Below are 6,056 nucleotides of genomic sequence, written 5' to 3' on the forward strand. Positions count from 1 at the left end.
GATTAGAGGAAGAATGGGTTTATGAGGGCTGGAAATCAAGAGGGAAATTTTGACTTTGCTGGGTTTGAGTTGCCTATTACACATCCAAGAGAAGATGTCCAATTAGGTAGTAGATATAAAAGCCGGAGTTCAAGGAAGAATTCGGAGCTAGAAATTTGGGAGTCATAGATAGCCCTTATATTGTTATCTACAATGTTTTGAGCCCCCTTCCCCCAGGAAACTCGGGGAAAAAGGATTATAAAAGAATATGGAAGCTGATAAAAAGATCTCAAGTTTTTTAATCACCATCCAGTGCTCAGTCTACTAATCCATTCTTCTTCTCCTCTTCAAGAACGTGGTTTAATTTTCAACAAGAATTTTCGAGGTTTTGAGGGGTTTTCTCCCTTGATATTTACATTTCTTGGTACAAAAATCAAAGAATAAATCACAAAAGAAAATACAAAATCTTAAGGATTGCTCTTCTGGAAGAAAGTCGTTGGTAGCCTAGGACTTTCTTTAAAAGGTTAAAAAAGAAGTCTCAAGATTTTTTTTAAAAACTCCATTTTGTTCTTATAGTGAAAACACTTCTATTTTTAATCTTACCAAGCCTTACAGAGAAAGTGACTAGCAAGTTCTCTACAACATTCTTCTGTCTTTGCTTGAAAGCCAGAGTCAATTTGTCTTTACCTCAGTCAAGGCCTTCCCCAGTACCCAAGTCAATCTTCAAAACAACCATTATGCCTGGAACCTCAGTCCAGCCATCAGTGGCGCTCATATCAGAAGGGCCAGTCTTGCTCTCCAGTGGGCCAGTATACCAAGGGTTAGGATGAATCCCAGAGATGTACACCTTCTTCTGCCTAACCCAGTGTGTGCAAACAGGCCCTTGCCTCAGTGTTTGTTCCCAGTACACAGATTCATAACCCTACTTTGGCTGAACCCCCAGATCCCTTGGCTGGTGTCCCAGAATTATATTTAGTACCATAGTTTTTCAAGCATCATTACATACCTAATCTGCTTTGAGACTTACAGTAACCCTGAGAGGTATTATTACTTCCACGGTCACAAGGGTAAGACTAGAAATGTACATGAATGTGTACAGAGAGTAAGATCAATGCTAACTAATTGCCAAGCAAGTAGCACGAACCACACATGCTACAGAAACCCAAATAAGGAAAAGGTGGCAAGAAAGAAGGAAAGAGGAGGGGCTTCCCAGGTGGCACAGCGGTTGAGAGTCCGCCTGCCGATGCAGGGGACACGGGGTTCATGCCCCAGTCCGGGAGGATCCCACATGCCGCGGAGTGGCTGGGCCCGTGGGCCACGGCCGCTGAGCCTGCGCGTCCGGAGCCTGTGCTCCGCAACGGGAGGGGCCACAGTGGTGAGAGACCCGTGTACCGGAAAAAAAAAAAAAAAAAAGGAGGAAAGGAGTCTCAGATTTTCCTTCCTACAAGTGAACCTGAAGTTCAATTCTGTTATTTTCATAATATTAATACTCGAAAGTGGTTAGGTTTAACTGCCAGGACTTTCACGTCCCATAAACACAACTACATAATCAATCTCCTTCTCTGTATCTCTCTCTCCTTCCCTCTCTCCCCCTACTCTCGCTCTTTGCTAATTACAGGCTAGTCACAAAAATATGTGAATAAGTTTCAGCCAGATCAAATTTAGTTTGAAAGCCTGAAACCTAAATAGGTTACATGCATATGAACGGAAATTTCACTGTATTTGAAGCAGGCTTCAAACTACTACAGAAAGTAAAGGCTGTTCCGGAAAGTATATCACATGAAAAACTCTAGCAATCTGATTCTGGGGTCTTTCAATATTTCTCTATGTGGTCTTGGTGGTGCTGTGTGCAGGGATCATGCACAGTACCCTGCTTTTGCTCCCAACACCTCAGAAGTGGCAGTTGGGTTTTGGCCTTTTTGTATCTTATTGTTCTTAATTTGCCCCAACTGCACATGCAAGCAATTATTTTTAGTCCCTTAAAGGTTTCTTTGTATTCTGTTGCTGGAGGAGACATTTTCCCAGGTGCAAGCACTCCAGTAAAGGTCCCAGTTCCCAGGTCCCAGCCTATCTCACAGACATAGGTTTTCAGCATGTGAACTTTCTTTTGGACATCTTTTCTCTCCTCAGATGCCTCACTTATTTGCTCTGTGAGTTCATATTTTCATGGATTATCAGTGTCCCTAGCTGGGGGAGGGATGAGGGCCTTCATCTTAGTTTGTGCCTTCTTGCCTAGTTTAGGGGCCAGGAAGAAATTGAAGCACCTCAGGACAGGAAGCTTGGTGTTGGAAGTCTGGACTCAGCCACTCTCATATCTCAACCTGATCAGTGGATCCTCCCCTCAGGGACACCTCAGAAATTCAACATCAGGTTCTAAGAATTTCTGAGGGCTGCTGCTATTTCTGTAATTTTCTAGTGTCTAGTCTGGGGAGGAGTGAGAGAAGTTATTTTTCAGGAACTGGTCAGGCTGACTATATATCCTGTTACTGACTTCCCATCTTTGCTGGCATTCAGCCTCAATTCCATATTAATTTATTCAAAAATATTTATTGAGCATCTACTTGGCTCTTGGATTATGTCAGCAAATGAAACAAAAGCCCTTGCCCTCATGGAGCTTCCTGTGTGCCTGAGAAAGACAGGCAATAAACAGTAGACATAATAAGTGATTAAATTATATAGTATGTTAGAAGATGATAAGTTCTATAGGAAAAATACTTGTAAGGCAGTGTCAGCCAATTGGGAATCAGGGGTTAAGGTGTAGTTCTTAACTTGAAGTGTTCTAAGTCAGGGAAGGACTCACTGAGAAAGTACAAATTAACTAGTATGTTTATGAGAAAACAAACTCACTTCTTATTTTAAAATAAAGTGTATTCTTGTATTATACTTAACACTAATAAATCAGAGAAGACTTAGCTTTTTTCATAAAACCAAGATTATTAAACCATTCTGATTTGCCGGAGACTTACCGTTATTATGTGAACTTAAATTCTTAAGATGTTTCTGAGTTAATAGTATCTGTAAAAAAGAATTTAAAAAAATAATACATTTTCTATATTAAAACTACTTTTCTCATTTTCTGTGAATTTGGGACATATTAAGATTATGTAAGGATCCCGGTGCCAGATCCAGCATCCGAGAGCAGAGTTCCCCAACCCTTGGGCCGCAGACCAGTACCGGGCCGTGGCCTGTTAGGAACCAGGCCGGACAGCAGGAGGTGAGCAGTGGGCGAGTGAGTGGAGCTTCATCTGCCGCTCCCCATTGCTCACATCATCACCTGAACCATCACTCGCATTACCTCCTGAACCACTCCCCCACCTTCGGTGGAAAAATTGTCTTCCACGAAACTGACCCCTGGTGCCAAAAAGTTAGGGACCGCTGTCTTAGAGGAACCATGTCCTGCAGCTTTGGGTGCCACCTGTTGTGCCAGGCGGATGCCACTGCACAAGAGGAGACGCCATTTGAATTCCCTGTGAATGTTTGGAGGAGGAATGCCAGAGCTACCAGCTGAAAATTATCCAAACAAAAGATATATATAGGCTGGGGACCCTGAATCACCTCCCCCAGGATGGACTTTCTGGTTCTCTTCTTGTTCTACCTGGCTTTGGTGCTGATTGGTGTTGTTACAATCCGCATCTGCTCAAAAACCCATTGCTTGAAAGGCCTGGTCAGAGGAGGAGCACAGATTCTTTTTCCTGTATGATTCCAGAATGCCTTTGTACAGCCATAGTAAGATTGCTTCATTACCACTTTCATACATGGAACCACACCTTCGTTATCCTGCATCTCATCTTGCAAGGGATAGTTTATGCCAAATACACCTGGGAAATATTTTGCCTTTGTCAAGAGCTGGAGTTCTCCTTGTATTACCTTTTTCTGCCTTATCTGCTGCTGGTTGTAAACCTGTTTTTTTTGTTTGTTTTTGCCCTAAGTTGTGTAACCAACCCCGGTACCATAACAAAAGCAAACGAATTACTGTTTCTTCAAGTTTATGAATTCGATGAAGTGATGTTCCCAAAGAACGTGAAGCGCTCCACATGTGATTTAAGGAAACCAGCATGATTCAAACACTGCAGCATGTATAACTGGTGTGTACATCAGTTTGACCATCACTGTGTGTGGGTGAACAACTGCATTGGGGCCTGGAACACCAGGTACTTCCTCTTCTTCCTCTTGATGGTGACAGCCTAAGCTGCCACCATGGCTGTGGAGAGCACTGTTTCTGGACCAGTTGGTGGTGTCTGACTTGTACCTGGAGGCTTACGTCGATGACCTTGGACACTTGCAGGTTGTTGACACTGTCTTTCTTATTCAGCACCTGTTCCTGACCTTCCCAAGGATTGTCTTCTTGTTGGGGTTTGTTGTGGTGCTGAGCTTCCTCCTGGGGAGCTACCCGTGTTCTGTCTGTACTTAGCCGCCACAAGTGGTAGAGAGGTGACCGAGCCTGGTGCCAACATTGCTCCTAGATGGCCTGGCCCCCATCAGCAGAGCCCGAGGTTTACCACAACATTCACTTCCATGGGCTTTGGAGTAATCTTCAAGAGATCTCTCTACCTGCTGCTGCACATTATGAAAGAAAGAAGAAGTAAGGATGGGAAGAATGTGAACTTATGGCTTCAGTCTCACACCTCAGCCCAGTCGAGGATAAACACAGAAATACAAAGACAAACTGGTCTCGATCTTAAAGAGTTATCCTCTTTCCCAAGGGGCACAAAATTCTGAATTGATGTGAGCTCATGAAAATATAGATGAACAGAAAAACAAACAAAAAAGACTAACCAATCAGTTTCTCTGTTGTTTCTCACACAACAGAGAATTCATCTGCATCATCTAGAAACATCATCAAATGGTTATGCTATAAAACCAAATTTCCAGTCACTGATGCAACCACTTGGGAATATATTGTTGACTATGGGAAAGTCAGAAAAAAAAAATCAGTAGACAGAGAAGAAAAACTAGAGAAACAGAGTAAGCAAAGCTAAAATTCTATCGTTACTTAGAATTCACTCTGGAGGCCAAGAAAGGATGTGTCCAGGTTATATAAACATTAGTGAACTTCTCCAGAAATGCGGTTTACTTGATACTTTGCCAAGACAGCCCACTTGGGCTTCTCAGTGTAACCTCCCAAACTGCCAAACTATAATTTTCTAAAAGGTAAAATTATGACTCTCAAACAAACATAAAATAAACATATGTCAAAGAATTTGTTTATTCAATTAATTAATGAGTGTACTAGTGAGAGATTTTGGAGAATATATATGTGCAAATAGGAACATTGAAGTGATTTTGCTAATAAACGCAAAACTGATTAAAATTTTATAGGTCAATTAAATATAAATTTTACATTTAAAAGTTTTATCTCTATGAGACAATATGCCATTGCATTCCTTTTTAAAATTTTTTTAATTGAAGTATGGTTGACATATAATATTATATTAGTTTCAGGTGTATAACATAATGATTTGACATTTATATACACTATGAATTGATCACCATGATAAGTCTAGTAACCATCTGTCACCATACAAAGTTATTAAAATATTATTGGCTATAATTCATATGCTGTACATTGTATCCCCTTGACATTTATTTTCTATCTGGAAGTTTTGTACCTCTTAATCCCCTGCACCTATTTGGTCCAAAGCCCCTCCCCCTCCTCTCTGGCAACCACCAGTTTATTCACTGTTTCTATGAGACTCTTTCTTCATTTTTTTTTTTTTTTTTTTTTTTGCGGTACGCGGGCCTCTCACTGTTGTGGTCTCTCCTGTTGCAGAGCACAGGCTCCGGACGCGCAGGCTCAGCGGCCATGGCTCACGGGCTTAGCCGCTCCACGGCATGTGGGATCTTCCCGGACCGGGGCACGAACCCGTGTCCCCTGCATCGGCAGGCGGACTCTCAACCACTGTGCCACCAGGGAAGTCCCTCTTCATTTGTTTTGTTTTTTAGAGTCTTTGCATTTCTATGGACAAGACTGGTTGCATTACTGTGGACTGGAAAAACTTAGATTGTTATTGGTTTTCTATAACTTAGTTTCTATCCCTAAACAGCTATGAAATAGATTAGTCAACCAGACAGTGAAA

The 6,056-nt window shown here is 41.9% G+C and overlaps 1 pseudogene across 1 annotated transcript; it reads left to right on the forward strand.

The window, feature by feature from the left end:
• The first annotated feature begins 3,544 nt into the window (after window positions 1-3,544).
• On the forward strand, window positions 3,545-4,565 carry LOC309965062 (palmitoyltransferase ZDHHC4-like; annotated as a pseudogene). The gene has a single exon. The product of its transcript is annotated as a palmitoyltransferase ZDHHC4-like (transcript).
• The last annotated feature ends 1,491 nt before the right edge of the window (window positions 4,566-6,056 follow it).

This window comes from Leucopleurus acutus, assembly GCF_964270905.1.
Source record: "Leucopleurus acutus genome assembly, chromosome: 8".
Taxonomy (NCBI): Eukaryota; Metazoa; Chordata; class Mammalia; order Artiodactyla; family Delphinidae; genus Leucopleurus; species Leucopleurus acutus.